Raw genomic sequence first — 20809 nt, forward strand, 5'->3', positions numbered from 1 at the left:
ACAAGCCTTGGGATAGGAGTATTGGAGGCATCACTTTTTCCAACTTTAAATTGTATTACAAAACTATAGTCATTAAAACAGTATGGTTTAGGAATAAAGACATTTCCTCAGATCAGTAAAATAGACTTGACTATTCAGAAAATGTTCCCCAACATACAATCAACTAATCTTTGATGAAGGGGCAAGAAATAAAAAAATGTAATATGAAAAGCCTCTTCAAGAAGTGGTGTTGGCACAACTGGTTAGCTGCTTGCAAAAAAGTGAACTAAGACTTCAATCTAACAACATGCACAAAGGTTTAATCAAATGGATAAAGGATCTGGATAACAGACCTGAAACCACAAGTTATATTGAACAACACATAGGTAAATCACATCCACGACATTGAGACTAAACCATCTTCAAGGAAGAAAGAGCATTCTCCATACAAGTGGAAACAGAGATAAAGAGATGGCACTATATTAAGCTGAGATGCTTCTACACCTCAAAGAGAATAGTGCCTTGGATACAAAAGAAACCCACAAAAACTGGAGAAACTATTCACCCAATACCCATCCGACAAGGGGCTAATATCTAAGATATACAAATTATTAACAGAACTTAACAAGAAGAAAACATCTTAACCCCCTCAAAAAATGGGAAGAATTAATAAACAGACACATTATCAAAGAAGAAATACAAATGGCCAGAGGAACATGAAAAAAGTTCTACATCACTAATCATCAGGGAGATGCAAATAAAAATAATGATGAGGTATCATCTCATGCCACAGAAACTGGCACACATCACAAAGTATAAGAACAATAAGTGCTGGTGGGGATGTGTGGAGAAAGGAACTCTCATTCACTAATGGTGGAAATTCCATCTAGTACAGCCCTTAAGGAAAGCAATATGGAGATTCCTCAAAATGTGGAAATTGAGCTCCCATATGATCCAGCTATACCAGTCCTAGGGATATACCCTAGAAACACAAAAATGCATACAAAAATTCCTCCTCACACATATATTCATTACAGCACTATTTACAATAATCATTCTCTGGAAACAAACAAGATACGCTTCAATATATAAATGACTAAAGAAACTGTGGTACAAATATACAATGGAATATTATTCGGCAGTCAGGAAAGAAGTCACAAAATTTTTCTGTTCATAGAAGGACAAGGAAACTATAATGTTGAGTGAAATAGGTGAGCTGGATATAGACACACAAATTAGTTTTACTTATTTATTTAAGAAAAATAGAAGACATTATTTTAATAAGCGCAGAGGCCTGGAAACTCACAATATAAAGCTCACCTTAAAGAGGGGTAAGTGGAGTTAGAGAAATAATATACTAACAGCTACAATGACAACGCTAATGAGTGAGATAATTAGAATGTCTGTAAAGAATAGAGGCAGGGCAATGAATACAACCACAACATGTAGAATAACCCACAATACAAATGTGAAAGGCCACCACCAGACATAGAGAATGATGATGGCAACTCTGTTGACTTGAACATGACCAACTAACTAGTCAGTCTCTCAGATAAGGATTTTAGAGTCGCAATATGGAAGATGTTCAAAGAACTCAAAGTATAGAAGAAAACATTAATAAGAATAAAGAGAATATGAAGAGAGAAATAAAAAAAAAACTCCAAACTGAAATTTCAGGTCAAATAATAGGTCTAAAAAACTTAGTAGATGAATTGAAGAAAAATATGGTTGAGCTTTCCCACGGGTTAACAACAGCTGAGGATAGAATTAGTACACTGGAAGATGAGATGAATAACAATTCCATACAGCGGAAGAAATAGGAAAATAGCCTTAAAGCAAATGATCAAACAATAGAAAAATTGCTCAAAGAATGGGAACAGATGAAAATAGAAGTCTATTAAAGAGAAACTACCAGAGCTAAAGAATACATGCGATCAAATCCTGCATGCCCAAAGAGTACCAACTAAAAGAGACCCCAGAAAAAACACCCCAAGACACATCCTAGTCACAATGACGAATCCCACAGATAGAGACAGAATTGTGAAAGCAAAAAGATCGAAAAGAAAAATTACATTCAAGGGAACCTCCTTGAAAATTACTGCAGACCTGTCACCAGAAACACTCAAGGCCAGAAAGCAGTGGTGGGACATAGTGACAAAACTCAATGAAATAAATGCTTTGTCTAGAATACTGCACCCAGCAAAACTCACTTTCAGGTTTGAAGGAACAATACATGGTTTCACAGACAAACAACAGCTCAGACACTTTACAAACTAAAAATCATTATTAAAAGAAAAACTGAATTGCCTAATTTAAGACAAGACTGACCAATAGACACACCAAACTTTGATATAAAGATGGCACTAACTCCCAGGACAATTCTTTCTCTCACTCTCAATGGACTAAATGCACCAGTTGAGAGATAAAGAGTGGCTAAATGAATCAAAAAACTCAACCCAACATTCTGTTCCTACAAGAAATCCACCTGAATAGTCAGAACAAACATAGACTCAAAATAAAAGGCTGGAGGAAAATCAGCCAAGCAAACAACACCCAAAAAAAGCTGGAGTGGCGATAATAATATCAGATGATGCAAACCTTATACTCAGGAAGGTTGTAAGGGACAAAGATGGACATTTTGTATTAATCAAGGGATATGTACAGCAGGAAGAAATCACTCTCCTAACCATATATGCACTGAATGAGGGGCCATCAAAATATTTAATAAAATTGTTGACAAATCTAAAAAATAATATCAATAACAACACAATAATTGTGGGAGACCTCAACATGGAATTGTCAACACTTGACAGGTCAACCAGACTGAAACCAAACAAGAATATACTAGACCTGAAAAGAGAAATGGAATAAAGAGGCCTAGTTGATATATACAGGACACTCCACCCCCAGAAGCCTGGATACACATTCTTCTCTAATGTACATGGGACATTCTCCAGGAAAGACTACATGTTAGCACATAAAACATACCTCCAAAATATCAAGAGGATAGAAATTTTGCAGGCTACCTTTGCTGACCACAAGACCCTGAAATTATATGTGAACTAAAGGGACACAGAGAAAAACTTTAATACCTAGAAGTTAAACAGCGTAATACTGAATAACCAGTGGGTCCAAGATGAAATCAAAGAGAAAATCAAAACCTTCCGAGAAACAAATGAAAATGGAGACACAAACTATCAGAACCTATGGGACACAGCAAAAGAGGTACTGAGAGGAAAATTTATAGCTTTGCAAGCACACATCAGGAAAGAAGAAGGGACATACCTAAATAGCTTAATGACGCAGCTCATAGAATTAGAAAGTACTCAACAGGGGCCGGGCGGTGGCGCTGGAGGTAAGGTGCCTGCCTTGCCTGCGCTAGCCTAGGACGGACCGCGGTTTGATCCCGGTGTCCCATATGGTCCCCCAAGAAGCCAGGAGCAACTACTGAGTGCATCGCCAGGAGTAACCCCTGAGCCTCACAGGGTGTGGCCCAAAAACCAAAAAAAAAAAGAAAGTAGTCAACAAAAGGACCCAAAAATAGGGAGACAGAAGGAAATAACAAAGCTGAGAGCAGAAATCAATTAAGTGGAAACCTGAAAAACAATCGAAAAGATCAATGAAAGCAGAAGTTAGTTCTTTGAAAAAATAACAAGATTGATAGAACACTGGCAAAACTCTCAAAGAAAGAGAGAGAGAGAAACTTGATAACTCGTATTAGGAATGAAAAAGGAGAGATCACTACTAATATGGCAGAGATTCAAAGGGTAATCAGAAACTACTTTGAGAAACTCTATGCCACTAAAAATTAAAACCTGGAAGAAATGGATAAATTTTTGGACTCTTATAATCTTCCACGGTTAAATGAAGAGGATGTAGCATATCGAAACACACCCATCACTATTGAGGAAAGTAAGACAGTAATCAAATATCTGCCCAAAAACAAAAGTCCAGGCCCAGATGTATTTACTAATGAATTCTTTCAAACCTTTCAAAGGGAACTTCTACCAATCCTGGCAAGACTCTTTTAAGAAATTGAAAAAACAGGAACACTTCCAAATAGCGTTTATGAAGCCAAAATCACCTTGATACACAAACCAGAATGAGATGCTACCAAAACAGAAAATTACAGACCAATATCGCTTATGAATATAGATGCAAAGATCCTCAACAAAATTCTAGCAAATAGAATTCAATGCCTCATTAAGAATATCATCCACTATGATCAAGCAGGTTTCATCCTAGGAATGCAAGGATGGTTTAACATCCATAAATCTATCAACATAATACACAACATCAACAACAAGAAAAATAGAAATCACATGATAATATCAATAGACTCAAAGAAAGCATTTGATAAGGTCCAACACCCATTTTTGATCAAAACTCTTAGCAAGATGGGAATGAAAGGAATCTTTCTCAATATAGCTAAGGCCATCTACCACAAACCAGAGGCAAATATTGTCCTCAGTGGAGAAAAACTGAAAGCCTTTTCTCTAAGTTCTGGCACAAGACAAGCCTGTCCTCCCTTACCACTCCTATTCAACATAGCACTGGAAATGCTTGCTATAGCGATTAGGAATTAAAAAGATATCAAGGGAATCCAGATAGGAAAGGAAGAAGTCAAGCTCTCACTGTTTGCAGATGACATGATACTCTACTTAGAAAACCCTAAAATCTCTATGAAAAAGCTTCTAGAAACAATAGACTCATATAGCAAGGTAGCAGGTTACAAAATTAACACACAAAAATCAATGGCCTTTCTATACACCAATAGTAATAAGGAAGAAATGGACATTAAGAACACAACCCCATTCACAATAGTGCCACTCAAATTCAAATAACTTGGAATCAACTTGACTAAAAATGTGAAGGACCTATACAAAGAAAGCTATAAAACTCTGCTCCAAGAAATAAGAGTGTATACATGGAAATATAAGCACATAACCTGCTCATGGATCGGCAGGATTAACATCATTAAAATGGCAATACTCTCCAAAGCATTTTACATAATCATAAGATATATAGAACAAAACGTAGGTAAAACACTCCAGGACATTGAGACTAAAGGCATCTCAAGGTGGAAACTGCACTCTCCAAGCAAGTGAAAGCAGAGATTATCAGATGGGATAGGGTCCCTGAACACTGCTAGGGTCACTCCTGAGCTCACAGAGCAAGGAATAGCCTCTGAGTAAAGTTGAGTATGTCGCCAGCCCCAGATACCCACATTTCCAAAGAACATTTAATGGATGAAAAAAAGCCAGCCCCAGATACCCACCTTTCCAAAGAACACTTAATGGATGAAAAGAGAAATTTCCTGGCAAGTCTAACAACCACTCTGTAATCTCATTTTTTCTTTTGGTTGGCACAGGAACATATACACACACTGACCGTTTTTATTATACATATATGTACATATATATGTTGGATCATATACTTACTTCCTGCTTTTATAGTTTTACAGGGATGCAGTGGTGTTTACATATATTCTCTGTAAACAGGAAAGATGAGTATTTATCATGCTGCCTATAAATAAATTATAATTGAAACATTATCAAGAAAATATTTATAATTGAATCTGCATTCATAAAATTAGCTTTATTATTTAGTACAATAAGTTTTGCCACATCTAAATGTTTATTAGTAATGTATTTTTAAGGACCAATTAGCTTCTTAAAATCTCAAAAGGCAAAATATTCTTTTGTGGAAAAAGGATGTTTAGAGTACCCAGAACTACTTCAACCTAATTTTGATTATAGGCGTTCTCAATTTTCCAATGTAAAGATGAGCAGGAAGACTATAGGCAGAAAGCCAAGTTCTTTTTATATACTTGGTAGGTTAATATGAAGAAACTTTAAACAAAAAATTTAAACTTGCAATCTCTTTCCTGTGACTAATATCCATGAACACATGTGTACAGATGAAAAACATCTTGAGAAGATTTTGAGACCACTTATTGTCTCCTAATGTCTTGTTTACAATCTTATTTCCTTTGAATGTCCATTAGAATGGAGAAAAATTTTAGTGATTCACAACTGAAACTTAAGAACTGTGATTAAAAAGAAATTGCTGGAAAATACTAAAGAATTTTAAACAATCAACTATATTTCAAACATTATTCATTTAATATAATCTTGTAAAACACAAGTGGAAAAGATACCAAGATTAAGAAAAAATGTAACACTTTATCTAAAAACTAAAATTTTGTAGGGAAAGTGACGTTCATCATTTATGTTACTAAATTAATGTATGAAAGATGCAAAGTTGGCTTTAATATGTAACAACAGATATTTTGAAAAAAGGAGTGGGTGAAATTAAAAAAGGAAATAGTTTACTAGAAACATCAACACAGGTGCCATGTCCCATGTAGAATTTGAATTGAATGTTCAACATAAGAAGGAAATAAATATGGTAAATACTTCACCAATTATAAAGTCAGAAATAATACAATTATGTTTATATATTCTGTGTGTTGTCTAGATTTACTATGAGGTTAAGTTAATATATAAGGTATTTCATTTCCATGAATAAACTTTTAGGAATTTTTATAGTTAACTGAAATAAATCAAGTCCTGAGCAATAAGATAAAACTATTTTTAGAGCTAGGGTTTAGGAATAAAAATGAATTGGATTTTTATATATGGAATAAGAGAAGTAGACATTAGATGCCCTGTTTTCCAACTATTGCTACAACTATTACTATTGCTGTAGTCTAGAAAAATAATAAGAGGGTCTGGGCAACTAGCTCAGAGGTCTGCATTTCAGACTCTAAGCTGGATTTCTAGCACCATAAAAAAAAAGTGAATTGAAATAAATAATAGTAATAGAACCAAACCCAAGCTTACGGAAAATCAAGAAAAGAGATTCAGCAAACTAAAAGACAGCTATACATTAGACTTAGGGGGAACCTGGAATTCTCTGTGGGTGTCATGTTGATGACACTAACAGATATTTAGGCCATTCTTCTAAAAAGAAACAACTCCCACTAATATCTTAGTAAGATATTCATTTTAAATTGGGAAAAGTATTCACACAAAAAACTTCCCTACCCAAGCCAAGCAATTTAAAAATATTTTATCTTTCAGTAAGATAAAAATTCACCAAATTTCTGGGTGCATATTTGTGTCACATGGGACCAGAAAAGATAACTTAAACTGTGTGAGAAAGTGCCTTATAAGGTGCTCAAAATATCACCAATGAAAGTTATCATGATTATATGCTATTAATATGCTATTTAAATGTACTAAAATTCTGAAAGACTAAAATTCTTGATAAGAAATGTGTTGCTCTTAGTTTGAGTTTTCCTACACATAGAAGTCTAACCATTTTAACATAGTCTTCTTGAGTGTAGTTATGATTTAGGGGAGAGAAATTGCATATGGTGAGATTAAATGCTGCTATAAAATTAGTTTGTAATTTTATTTTATTTATTTCTTTGACAAATATAAAAGTTCTTTTATTTTATTTTTATAAATATTTTTATTAAAGCATCTTGATTACAAACATGATTGTAGTTAGGTTTAAGTCATATAAAGAATACCCCCTTCACCTGTCAGTTTGTAATTTTAGATAAGTTTCAAGATACATTGGGACTGGTGAGATAGTGCAGTGGGTAGGAAGTCTACCTTACCCTAGTTAATTCCCTGGCCTATATGGCCCCCAAGCCTGCCAAAAGTGTTCCCTGAGCAAACATTAGGAGTTTGTCTTGAGCACCATCACTGTGTTCCCAAAACAAAAGGTAGATCTCTGAATAGAAGGTATTGTGAATTTTTCTGAAAGAATAAGCAATACTTTTCATACTCTAAATTATACTGTGTACAATGCATATTATATATTTATATAAAATTAATGCTTAAATAAGCTACATTATTTATTTCACATAATCACCTTTCAAAATTTGTACCAAATTTTCTTTTCTAAAAACTCTTTTCTCTAGCATGGCATTTCTTCCTTACTTTGTTATCTCCAATTTTTAGTTAAACATGAACATAAGTAATTCAGTACCTTTCTTTTTACCATAACATTATTGCATATGCCAAGTCCTTCTAGGTACGGCTCTAGATTACTAAGAAATAATTTAAAGAGTCACATATGTATGAAATCTTAGTGCTTAATATTTACAATTTGTCAAGATTGATTTTTTCACAGGCATACTGCAAGAAGGTGAATTAAAATAGAAACCATAAATTATCAATAAGAAAATTTTATTTTAGACACATGATTGGAGAATTTAAAGTGCATACTAGTAAGATTTACTCACTTTAGAAGTTATCTTTCAGAATTTCTTAATTCACATAGTTTGGGTACAGATATTTAATGAAAACTGTTCCTTAATTCTTTATCATTGGCATTTCCAGTGTCTGATAGTAGTTCATTTCTTAATAACTCTTATGGATTATTTCTTATATTTCAAGCTTACTCTTTTTGGGGGGAACACCCAATGACTTTCAGGGGTTACTTCTAGCTATGCACTTAAAAATCACTCCTGGCAACATCAGTCACATGGAGCCAAGTTCCTACCCTGTTGTACTATCACCTCCAGTTCCCCAGTGGGGCCCGACTTTGAAAAACTGTGAGTGCTGCCTGTGTGTGTCTGTCTACTATCCTGTTGCATGAAACTCTTGGGAGTGGGCCGAAAAGAGGCTCCAGAAAACTTGCTCTCCCAGAGGCCAATTCCAGGGCGGGACTCCATAACGTGAAAACAGGGTAGGCTTTGCAGAAGCCGGGTCCCCTGTTTGTGACGTCAGGCTGGGAAAATCCACAAAACTACGGCTGCCCAGTGGGGCCTGAATGTGAAAAACTGTGAGTGCTGCCTGTGTGTGTCTGTCTACTATCATGTTGCTTGAACCTCTTGGGAGTGGACCAAAAAGAGGCTCCAGCAGAGCACTTTGGCTCTGATTTGCTACGCGGCCATGCGCTCTTTCTATGAAAAGAACACCATCGCAACAAAAAGAAAATATCACACTAAGAACTGTGCTGGATCACAGAAGCAAGCATTTCTCTCTGGACTGTCTTCTCTGCTGCATGCTCAGGCCTAAGATTTGATCCTGTGTGAGGCTTCATCCACAGAGGACTACTCTCCCTTAGAGGCAAGTCAGCCCATCCAGAAAGGACGAAGCCAGTGGGGTGTGCTGCCTGCATTATATAGCCAATGAATACCACCACAGCATGTAGAAAAACCCACAATACAAGTGTGACAATGGGAAAAAAACGCAGGCCAGCATCAGACATAGAGAATGAAGATGACAATTCTGATGACCAGATAATAACCAACAAACTAATCAACCTCTCAGATAAGAACTTTAGACTAGCAATATGGAAGATCCTCAACGAACTCAAAGAAACCATGGATCGAGTTGAACAGAACACTAATAAGAACCAAGAAAATATGGAGACAGAAATCACAAAACTCAAAACTGAAATAACATGTCAATTAACAGGCCTGAAAAAGTCAGTAAACAAAGTGAATGACAAAATGGATAAGCTCTGGGACAGGGTATCAGAAACTCAGAATAGACTTGGTGCTGTGGAAGATGAGATAAATAACAATTCCATAAAGCAGGAGAGATAGGAAAAAAACTTAAAGCAAATGAAGAGACAATGGAAAAATTAGTCAAAGAATGGGAACAGATGAAAATAGAAGTCTATGATAAGCTCAACAGAAACAACTTAAACCAAGATGCCCTTCAAAAGATGAGTGGCTAAAGAAACTATGGTACATATACACAATGGAATACTATGCAGCCATCAGGAGAGATGAAGTCATGAAATTTTCCGATACATGGATGTACATGGAATCTATTATGCTGAGTGAAGTAAGTCAGGGGGAGAGAGAAAGACGCAGAATGGTTTCACTCATCTATGGGCTTTAAGAAAAATGAAGGACATTTTTAACAGTATCTCAGAGACAAGAGAGATGAGGGCTGGTAGGTGCAGCTCAGGACATGAAGCTCATCACATAGAGAGATGAGTGCAGTTGCAGAGATGACTACACTGAAAACTATCATAACAATGTGAATGAATGAGGGAAGTAGAAAGCCTGTCTCGAGTACAGGTATAGGGGGATGGGGAGGAGGGAGATCTGGGAAATTGGTGGTGGGAATGTTGCACCGGTGAAGGGGGGGTGTTCTTTACATGACTGTAATTATACAACTATAATCATGTTTGTAATCACGGTGTTTAAATAAAGATAGAAAAAAAAGAAATAAATAATGTAATTTCAAGAAAGAGTAAAAATTTTCATATTAATGGAAGACAGTATATTAAGTTAAATTTCAGAATTTAAGTTAAAATTATTAATCTAAAACTGATCACTGATATAAGTTTTCTTTCATAATTATGCTGAGTACAATGTTGATTATATCTGTTAATTATACCTGTCAATTATATTGAAAAAAGTTTGGCATATTAAGTAATTGTATCTTAGAAAAATGTAACTGTTTTATATGAAATGAAAGTTTAAGATTATGGTACTTAAATAAAGATATTAATTTATAAAAAAAAAAAGAATCATTGGAGTCCCAGAGACCCAGGAAGAAAATTTCCAGAAAGAATCAATGGTCAAGAACATCATTAAAGAGAAACTTCCAGAGCTAAAGAATATATATGATCAAATCCTGCATGCTCGAAGAGTACCAACCAAAAGAGACCCCAGAGAAACCACCCCAAGACAAATCCTAGTCACAATGATAAATCCCACAGAAAGAGACAGAATTCAGAAAACAGCAAGATCAAAAGGTGAAATTACATTCAAGCAAGCATCCTTGAGATTTACAGCAGACCTGTCACTAGAAACACTCAAGGCCAGAAAGCAGTGGTGGGATATTGTGACAAGACTGAATGAAATGAATGCTTCACCTAGAATACTGTACCAAGCAAAACTCACTTTCCGGTTTGAAGGAAGAATACATGGTTTCACAGACAAAAAAAAGCTCAGAAACTTTACAGAATCAAAACTAGTCTTAAGAGAAAAACTGAAAGACCTAATTTAAGACAAGACTAACCAAAAATACACCAAATTTTGATATAAAGATGTCATTAAGGCCCAGGATAATTCTTTCTCTCAACGTCAATGTACTAAATACACCAGTTAAGAGACACAGAGTGGCTAAATGGATCAAAAAGCTCAATCCAACCTTCTGCTGCCTACAAGAAATGCACCTAAATAGTCAGAACAAACTCAAAATAAAAGGCTGAAGAAAAATTATCCAAGCAAACAACACCCATAAAAAAGCTGGAGTGGCCATACTAATATCAGATAATGCAAACTTTATACTCAGGAAGGTCGTAAGGGACAAAGATGGACATTTTATATTAATCAAGGGGTATGTAGAACAGGAAGAAATAACTCTCCTAAACATATATGCACCGAATGAGGGGCCAGCAAAATATTTACTACATCTGTTGACAAATCTGAAAATTAATATCAATAACAACACAATAATTGTGGGGGACATCAACACGGCTTTGTCAACACTGGATAGGTCAATCAGACTGAAACCCAACTAGAATATACTAGACCTGAGGTGAGAAATGGAAGAAAGAGGCCTAGTGGATATATATAGGACACTCCATCCTCAGAAACCTGGGTACACATTCTTCTCCAATGTACATGGGACATTCTCCAGGATAGACTACATGCAAGCACATAAAACATACCTCCATAATATCAAGAGGATAGAAATTTTGCAGACTACCTTCACTGACCACAAGGCTCTGAAATTATTTGTGAATTCCAAAGGGACTCAGAAGAAACACTTTAACACCTGGAAGTTAAACAGCCTCATACTCAATAACCAGTGGGTCCGAGATGAAATCAAGGAGGAAATCCTGGAAACAAATGACAATAAAGACACAAACTATCAGAACTTATGGGACACAGCAAAAGCAGTACTGAGAGGAAAATTTATAGCTTTGCAAGCACACATCAGGAAGGAAGAAGGAGCTTACCTGAGTAGCTTAATGACACAGCTAATAGAACTAGAAAATGCTCAACAAAAGGACCCAAATATAGGGAGACAGAGGAAAGAAGAAAGCTGAGAGCAGAAATAAACAAAGTGGAAACCCATAACACAATCCGAAAGATCAACAAAAGCAGAAGTTGGTTCTTTGAAAAAATAAACAAGATTGATAGACAACTGGCAAACCTAACAAAGAAAGAGAGAGAGAGAAACTTGATAACTCGTATTAGGAGTGAAAAAAGAGAGATCACTACTGATATGACAGAGATTCAAAGGGTAATCAGAAACTAATTTGAGAAAATCTACGCCACTAAAAATGAGAACCTGGAAGAAATAGATATATTCTTGAACTCTTATAATCTTCCACGGTTGAAGGAAGAGGATGTAGCATATCTAAACACCACCATCACCATTAATGAAATTAAAACTGTAATCAAATGTCTGCTGAAAAACAAAAGCCCAGGCCCAGATGGATTCACTAATGAATTCTTCCAAACTTTCCAAGAGGAACTACTACCAATCCTGGCAAGACTCTTTCATGAAATTGAACAAACGGAAACACTTCCAAATAGCTTTTATGAAGCCAACATCACCTTGATACCTAAACCAGACAGAGATGCTACGAAAAAAGAAAATTACAGCCCAATATTGCTGATGAATACAGATGCAAAGATCCCCAACAAAATCCTGGCAAATAGTATTCAATGCCTCATTAGGAAGATCATCCACTACGATCAAGTAGGTTTCATCCCAGAAATGCAAGGCTGGTTTAACATCCGCAAATCTATCAACATAATACACAACATCAACAACAAGAAAAATAAAAACCACATGATCATATCAATAGATGCAGAGAAAGCATTTGATAAGGTCCAACACCCATTCTTGATCAAAATTCTCAGCAAGATGGGAATGGAAGGAACCTTTCTCAATATAGTTAAGGCCTTCTACCACAAGCCAGTGGCAAATATTATCCTCAATGGAGAAAAACTAAAAGCCTTCCCTCTAAATTCTGGCACAAGACAAGGCTGTCCTCTCTCACCACTCCTATTCAACATAGCACTGGAACTACTTGCTATAGCGATTAGGCAAGAAAAAGTTATCAAGGGAATCCAGATAAGAAAGGAAGAAGTGAAGCTCTCACTGTTTGTAGATGATATGATACTGTACTTAGAAAACCCTAAAATCTCTATGAAAAAGCTTCTAGAAACAATAGACTCATATAGCAAGGTGGCAGGCTACAAAATTAACACACAAAAGTCAATGGCCTTTCTATACACCAATAGTAATAAGGAAGAAATGGACATTAAGAACACAACTCCATTCACAATAATGCCACACAAACTCAAATATCTTGGAATCAACTTGACTAAAAATGTGAAGGACCTATACAAAGCAAACTATAAAACTCTGCTCCAAGAAATAAGAGAGGACACACGGAAATGGAAATGCATACCGGGCTCATGGATTGGAAGGATTAACATCATCAAAATGGCAATACTCCCCAAGGCATTATACAGATTTAATACTATTTCTCTATAGATACCCATGACATTCTTCAAAGAAGTGGATCAGGCACTTTTGAAATTCGTTTTGAACAATAAACACCCTAGAATAGCTAAAGCAATCATTGGGAAAAAGAATATGGGAGGAATTACTTTCCCCAACTTTAAACTTTACTACAAAGCAATAGTTATCAAAACAGCATGATATTGTAATAGAAAAAGGCCCTCAGATCAGTGAAATGGGCTTGAGTACTCAGTGAATGTCCACCAGACATACAATCACCTAATTTTTCATAAATGAGCAAGAAATCCTAAAAGGAACAAGGAAATCCTCTTCAAGAAGTGGTGTTGGCACAACTGGATAGCCACTTGCAAAAATTTGAACTTAGACCCCCAGCTAACATCATGTACGAAGGTAAAATCCAAATGGATTAAAGACCTCGATATCAGACAGAAAACCATAAGATATATGGAACAACATATAGGCAAAACACTCCAGGACTTTGAGACTACAGGCATCTTCAAGGAGGAAACTGCACTCTCCAAACAAGTGAAAGCAGAGATCAACAGATGGGAATATATTAAGCTGAGAAGGTTCTGCACCTCAAAGGAAATATTGCCCAGGATACAAGAGTCACCCACTGAGTGGGAGAAACTATTCACCCAACACCCATCAGATAAGGGGCTAATCTCCAAAATATACAAGGACTGACAGAAATTTACCAGAAAAAAACATCTAATATCATCAAAAAATGGGGAGAAGAAATGAACAGACACTTTGACAAAGAAGAAATACAAATGGCCAAAAGACACATGAAGAAATGCTCCACATCACTAATCATCAGGGAGATGCAAATCAAAACAACGATGAGATACCACCTCACACCACAGAGAGTGGCACACATCACAAAGAATGAAAATAAACAGTGTTGGTGGGGATGTGAAGAGAAAGGAACTCTTATCCACTGCTGGTGGGACTGTCATCTAGTTCAACCTTTATGGAAAGCAATATGGAGATTCCTCCAAAAACTGGAAATCGATCCAGCTATACCACTCCTAGGAATATACCCTAGGAACACAAAAATACAATACAAAAACCCCTTTCTTACACCTATATTCATTGCAGCACTATTTACCATAGCAAGACTCTGGAAACAACCAAGATGCCCTTCAACAGACGAATGGCTAAAGAAACTTTGGTACATATACACAATAGAATATTATGCAGCTGTCAGAAGAGATGAAGTCATGAAATTTTCCTATACATGGATGTACACGGAATCTATTATGCTGAGTGAAATAAGTCAGAGAGAGAGAGAAAAACGCAGAATGGTCTCACTCATCTATGGGTTTTAAGAAAAATGAAAGACATTCTTGCAATAATACTTTTCAGACACAAAAGAGAAAAGAGCTGGAAGTTACAGCTCACCTCAGGAAGCTCACCACAAAAAAGTGATGAGTTTATTTAGAGAAATAACTACATTTTGAAGTGTTCTAATAATGAGAATGTATGAGGGAAATGGAGAGCCTGTTTAGATTACAGGCGGGGGTTGGGTGTGGAGGAGGGAGATTTGGGACATTGGTGATGGGAATGTTGCACTGGTGATGGGTGGTGTTCTTTACATGACTGAAACCCAAACACAATCATGTATGTAATAAAGGTGTTTAAATGAAATAAAAAAAATCACTCCTGGCTTGGAGACCAGATGGGACTCTGGGGATCAAACCGAGGTCCGTCCTTGGTAAGCGGTGTGCAGGACAAATGCCCTACCACTGCACTATTGCTCTGTCCCCAAGCTTACTCTTAGAAGTAACTTCTTAAATGTTGTAATTGTATAATTTATTTATCTTGATAACTTCATGATTTTTCTTAATATTTAAAATTTTTATATTTCCACAATTTTCCTAAGTTTTCAATTAAGTAGAGGAAAAGTACTTGTTAATTTCTTTCTAAAAATGAATAGCATGAACATCCTAATTCACATATGGCTTCATTTTACAAGTATTGTAACTAGGCTGGTTGGAAAATGACTATTATTTTCTCATCCTATTACAGAAATTTGAAATGTGAATATTTATCAGTTGTGATATAAGAATTTTCACTTCCCATAGAAGTGAAAATACTGAATATGTTTTTACTAAAAAATGAGTAACGGCTTACCATTTAAGGAAATATTTTCAGTGGTTATACATGAACATAAATATCTATTTAGATGAATATAGAATAAAGTCTCAACAAGTACAAGTCTCTTAACTGTTATTTTCTTTTTTTCAATGTTGGAGTAACTGGTTTTAACTTATTCAAAATATTCTTTATATGTGCTTGTCCCATACCTGCCTCTTTTCTAGATTTACACCCCCTACCCCTACCTGTTCTCTACCTGGGGGCTTGGGATGGATAGTCCTACTCTTACCAATAAAGTCCTGGTCAGAAAGACTTCTTCAGTTTTGATTCCATGACTTGCTTGCTTACCACTACTTGTTGGTAGAACTTCCTGAACTTGTTTCATTTCCCTAACCTGGTGAGATTATTTCTTGTGTTGGTGTGGCTTCCAGACCTGCATTCCCCAACTCTCCTGGTACTGCAGTATGAGTTTTCCTCTACAAATTCAAGATTCTGGCATCAGACTATGGATCATTTTGATGCTTAAGAGACCAGAAACAAGAGAGATGAGCTCCAACAGAATTAAGGCTGTGGTGCATTAAGTAATGGAGAGTCTAATTGAAGTCTGGTTGACTGATGGAAGTCTTATGAAATTTATGAAAATTAGACTAGATAAATGAGATCAAAATTCACTAGTGGTGTACAATTCTATGGCTGAAATCCTAGTATGAAAAATGTTTACAGTGATTAAGTAAAAATATTTTTTTAAAAAAGGCACTTTTACCAATGTTTTAAAAAAGAAATGAGTGACACTATTCCATAAAAAATATCCCAGGATAAGAAGATTAAAAAATTACACAGAGATAGAGAGAAAGAGAGAGAGAGAGTTCCATATATGGGTAGGTAAAGGGTGTATTTAAATATTCAGCATAGCACTAAATGTGCATATTTGTATCAGAAATATAATAGAATCAAAGAATGAACTAATTGAAATTGAGAAAATAGAACTTCACATTTCCATAGCATCTGCAATAGTGCTTCTATTCACTGTTTACATTGAAAAAGAAATCATAATTCACTGATTAAGAAATGATAAATCATAGGTCACTTGAATAGAGGTGTCTAAATAGAGGTGAATAGCTTCTAACTAGGAATATAACAAATTTAAAACCAGAGTCAAACTATTTTCATATATAAACTTGAAAAGTAGTCATAGTGATATAACATATCCAAGCAAAGAAATACCTAAAATGTGAGATGGAGATTATCAAGCATGCAAATTAGTAGAAATCTATAATGAATAATGAGATGATCATATATATTATACCCATGTAAAATGGGAACAATTGTTAATTTAGAAGAAGATTGAGACTTATTATATTCCAAAAGTTAAAAAATTATTAAGTGGCAAGGAAAATACCATAAAAGTAACAAATTAAGTTTGGATGAAGAAGAAACAGCAAATATGAATTTTTATTTTTTATTTTATTTTTTATTTTTTAGGGGTCACACCTGGTGATGCTCAGGGGTTATTCCTGGCTCTGTGCTCAGAAATCACTCCTGGTTTGGGGGACCATATGGGAGGTTGGGGATCGAACTGGGGTCCATTCTGGGTCAGCTGGGTGTATGGCAAACATCCTACTGCTGCATTACCACTCTGGCCCAAAAGCTGCATAAAATTTATGTGAATAGTTTCAAAGAATGGAGGAAGATCTAATATCTGTACAAATAATAACAATTCAAATTTGGTAAAAGTTTAAACCATCATGAAATTTAACACCTCTAGGAACAAGAAGATGAAGAAACCACCCTAAAGCATATCACATATTTTATTTTTCTCTTTTATTTAAACATTTTAAAATGTAGGCACCCTGGTTTACAAATGTGTCTATAATGGAGTTTCAGAAATATAGTTTTCCAATGACAATACCATTATTAACATCAATCCCCCCCCTCCCCTGTCCCCAGTTATCTTCCTAATACCCAGTTTGCCTCCCTGAACAGGCACTTAACTTTAATTATTGTGGTTTGGCCTTCATTCTTTTAAAAATAAGTGATAAAGAGGAAGGGTAAATGACTTAATAAATGTTAAAGTACTAAAATAGTAAAATATTATGTTATGTACAATAAACTAAAAATGCACATCCAGCAAAACTGTTTTCAAGAAATAAAAGTAAAATAGTCATGTCTAGCCAGATAAATTAATTGCCAACTAATCCTATAAATGAATTCAATAGAAAAATAATATAGAAATATGAGTTTATTTTAAATAACAAAGAGCATAAAAATAGTTGCCAAATATAGAAATATATAACACTTTTAATGTTATCTCAATATTTTAAAATATAACAGACTTTTAAAAACACATATAGAAATAAAATTGAGGGCCCGGAGAGATAGCACAGCGGTGTTTGCCTTGCAAGCAGCCGATCCAGGACCAAAGGTGGTTGGTTCGAATCCCGGTGTCCCATATGGTCCCCCGTGCCTGCCAGGAGCTATTTCTGAGCAAACAGCCAGGAGTAACCCCTGAGCAACGCCGGGTGTGGCCCAAAAACAAAAACAAAACAAAACAGAAATAAAATTGAATGTGATTTGAATAAAATAAGTTGAATATATTCTAATGATGATGCTGATCTATTTAAAGAGGTCTTCCAAGAGATACTAAGGGGGGAACCCCCTTTCTCTCCTCTCTCCTACCTATTCTCAGGCCTGAAGTTCAATGTAGAAACTGAGAATATGACACTAAGTGCCTTATGGTGACAAAGATAACCTGTCACCAGTTCGGCCTTCAGGACTGCACCTATTGATCATTGAGAAATCAGTTGGTGTTGGAGATAAGACCAGGGATGACTATCAATTTTATGCAAGTCTTAATCCCCATATTATTTTTTCAAACTCTAAGAATTAGCAAAAATTTTACAACTTGAATATATGTCTAAGAGAATCATCCTAGAAATAATGAAGTAAATAGGATGAAGATTTAATATTAAAAATTAAAGCTGAGTGAAAGGTTAGTATTTGAGTCATGGCATTATGTGATCTCCTGGGCATCACTGGGTACAGCTTTGGAGATCTGGGTCCTGCCCTGGTGATAACCAGTTTCAAGACTTCAAGTAGCACCATGTCTCAAACCCTAAGATGGAATCATCTCCCTAGTTGGTCTATCTCTCTAGGAGTGGCCCCAGGATTCCCCGAAACTGTTCAGCGTGGGGGTGGGTGAGGATATTCTCCTATTAAAGAAAAATAAAATCATTTTAAATACCATATTTACAAGCTATTAAAAAGCGTACAGGATCAGCTCCTGGGGTCCTTGCTGGCTTGTCTTCATCGTTAATGTATGTGAAATTGTCTGGTTAAGTGTATCAGATATTATGTGAGAACTATAAATGAGTTCTGAGTAGCAATGAGATAACACTAGTATCTGCCAGAGACTCTGGCTAGAAGTTTATGTTTCTGCATCAAAACAGAAAATGTGTGTTTACAAGTTTACTCACAGTAGCTATTACCCTAGAGAACACCAGAATAATGTGTCATCCCAGTTTTTCCAGTTACTGTTACTGTGTTGTCAGTGACCAACTGGCTTGGGCAGTAAATAGAGGGCCACGATCATGAGGGTTTCATACCAATTATAACATGAGGCAGCCTTGTATAATTCACAGACTATTTATATTTACCAATGTATGTATGTGTAAAATAGTGTGAACTGTCTAGGCTCTCACTACTCTTAAAAGTGTTCTGTGCTCCAGTGTTACCATTTCACCCCCAAGGTTTACCAGGCCTGGACTCCAACCAAATTTCAAAAAAAAACTGAATGCTATGTCTACTACACACACACACACACACACACACACACACACACACACACACACACACACACACACACACACACACACAACTACTCCCTACAAGCTTTCATTCCATCAGCCCTTCTATCAGTCAGGTGTGGACTAGTTCCAGCCCTGTCCATTTTCTCCCTCCCTCCCTCCTTCCCTCCCTCCCTCCCTCTCTCCCTCCCTCCCTTCTTTGTTTCTCCCTCTGTTTTTATCACCATTGTGTTAAAAAAATGCTTGAGGAAAATTGTTAACTTTCCTGATAACCAACTAAGTGGCAACACCAGAAATTGAACACAAGGTTTTTAACTCCAAAGCTTGTTTGTTTGTTTTTTCCTCCCTCCTTCCCTCCTTCCCTCCTTCCCTCCTTCCCTCCTTCCCTCCTTCCCTCCTTCCCTCCTTCCCTCCTTCCCTCCCTCCCTCCCTCCCTCCCTCAGTTCCTCCCTTCCTCCCTTCCTCCCTTCCTCCCTTCCTCCCTTCCTCCCTTCCTCCCTTCCTCCCTTCCTTCCTTCCTTCCTTCCTTCCTTCCTTCCTTCCTTCCTTCCTTCCTTCCTTCCTTCCTTCCTTCCTTCCTTCCTTCCTTCTCTCCCCACCCACCCTCCATTCCCCCTTTCATCCTTATGACCTATGGTTCAAATCCAGGGCCAGTAAATGCAAGACAAGAGTCAATTCTTGTTCTATCTCTCTTGTTTTGCCTGCCTCGTAATCATTTTTTTTTAAAGACTGGAATTTTAAGACTTAAAATTTACATAAGGCAATATTATCCATTTTAGTAGACTCTGCTCCACCCAGCCCCTCCAGTGTCTGGGTTGTATCTTTAGATATTAAATTCCTATCAGTTGTAGATGCAACCTTTGTATACAAGTGCCATTACTTAATCTACTATCCTCTACACTGATTTGATTTCATATCTTTGTGTATAGTACCTGTTTAATTTACCTTCTTAATCTTCAAACCAAACAGTTCTCTTTATATAGGTAAGCAGTTAATGCTTAATGATTACTCATTTTCTAGGGATTTGTTAGGTAAAAAATGCAGAAACATTATGTTTATTTAATTTCCTTTAATGAATATTTGGTTTAAAAAAGAGGTATAAAGTTCTGTTCCCAAGTACAAACCACTTATTAATTTAAAGCTTGAGTTTTCTGAATTACCTAATTTAAAGTAATTCTCTTTATATCCTCAAACTAAATTTACTGAAATGTTTGAAATAAAAATATGTATCACAAGAAGCATATGAAAAACATCTCCAGAGTACAAAAGTAGTGTAGAAATAACAATTTACTGGTAAACCCACATTGTCTTAGAAATGTGCAAAACTATTTGAAGTAAAAAAATTGTGTATTTTCATAGTACACAACCATTTTTATATCATAGCTTTCCATAGAGAGGTAACAGCATGTCTTTTATGTATCCATTACAGAAATTCAA

This window comes from Suncus etruscus, chromosome 8 (genome assembly GCF_024139225.1).
Source record: "Suncus etruscus isolate mSunEtr1 chromosome 8, mSunEtr1.pri.cur, whole genome shotgun sequence".
Lineage (NCBI taxonomy): Eukaryota > Metazoa > Chordata > Mammalia > Eulipotyphla > Soricidae > Suncus > Suncus etruscus.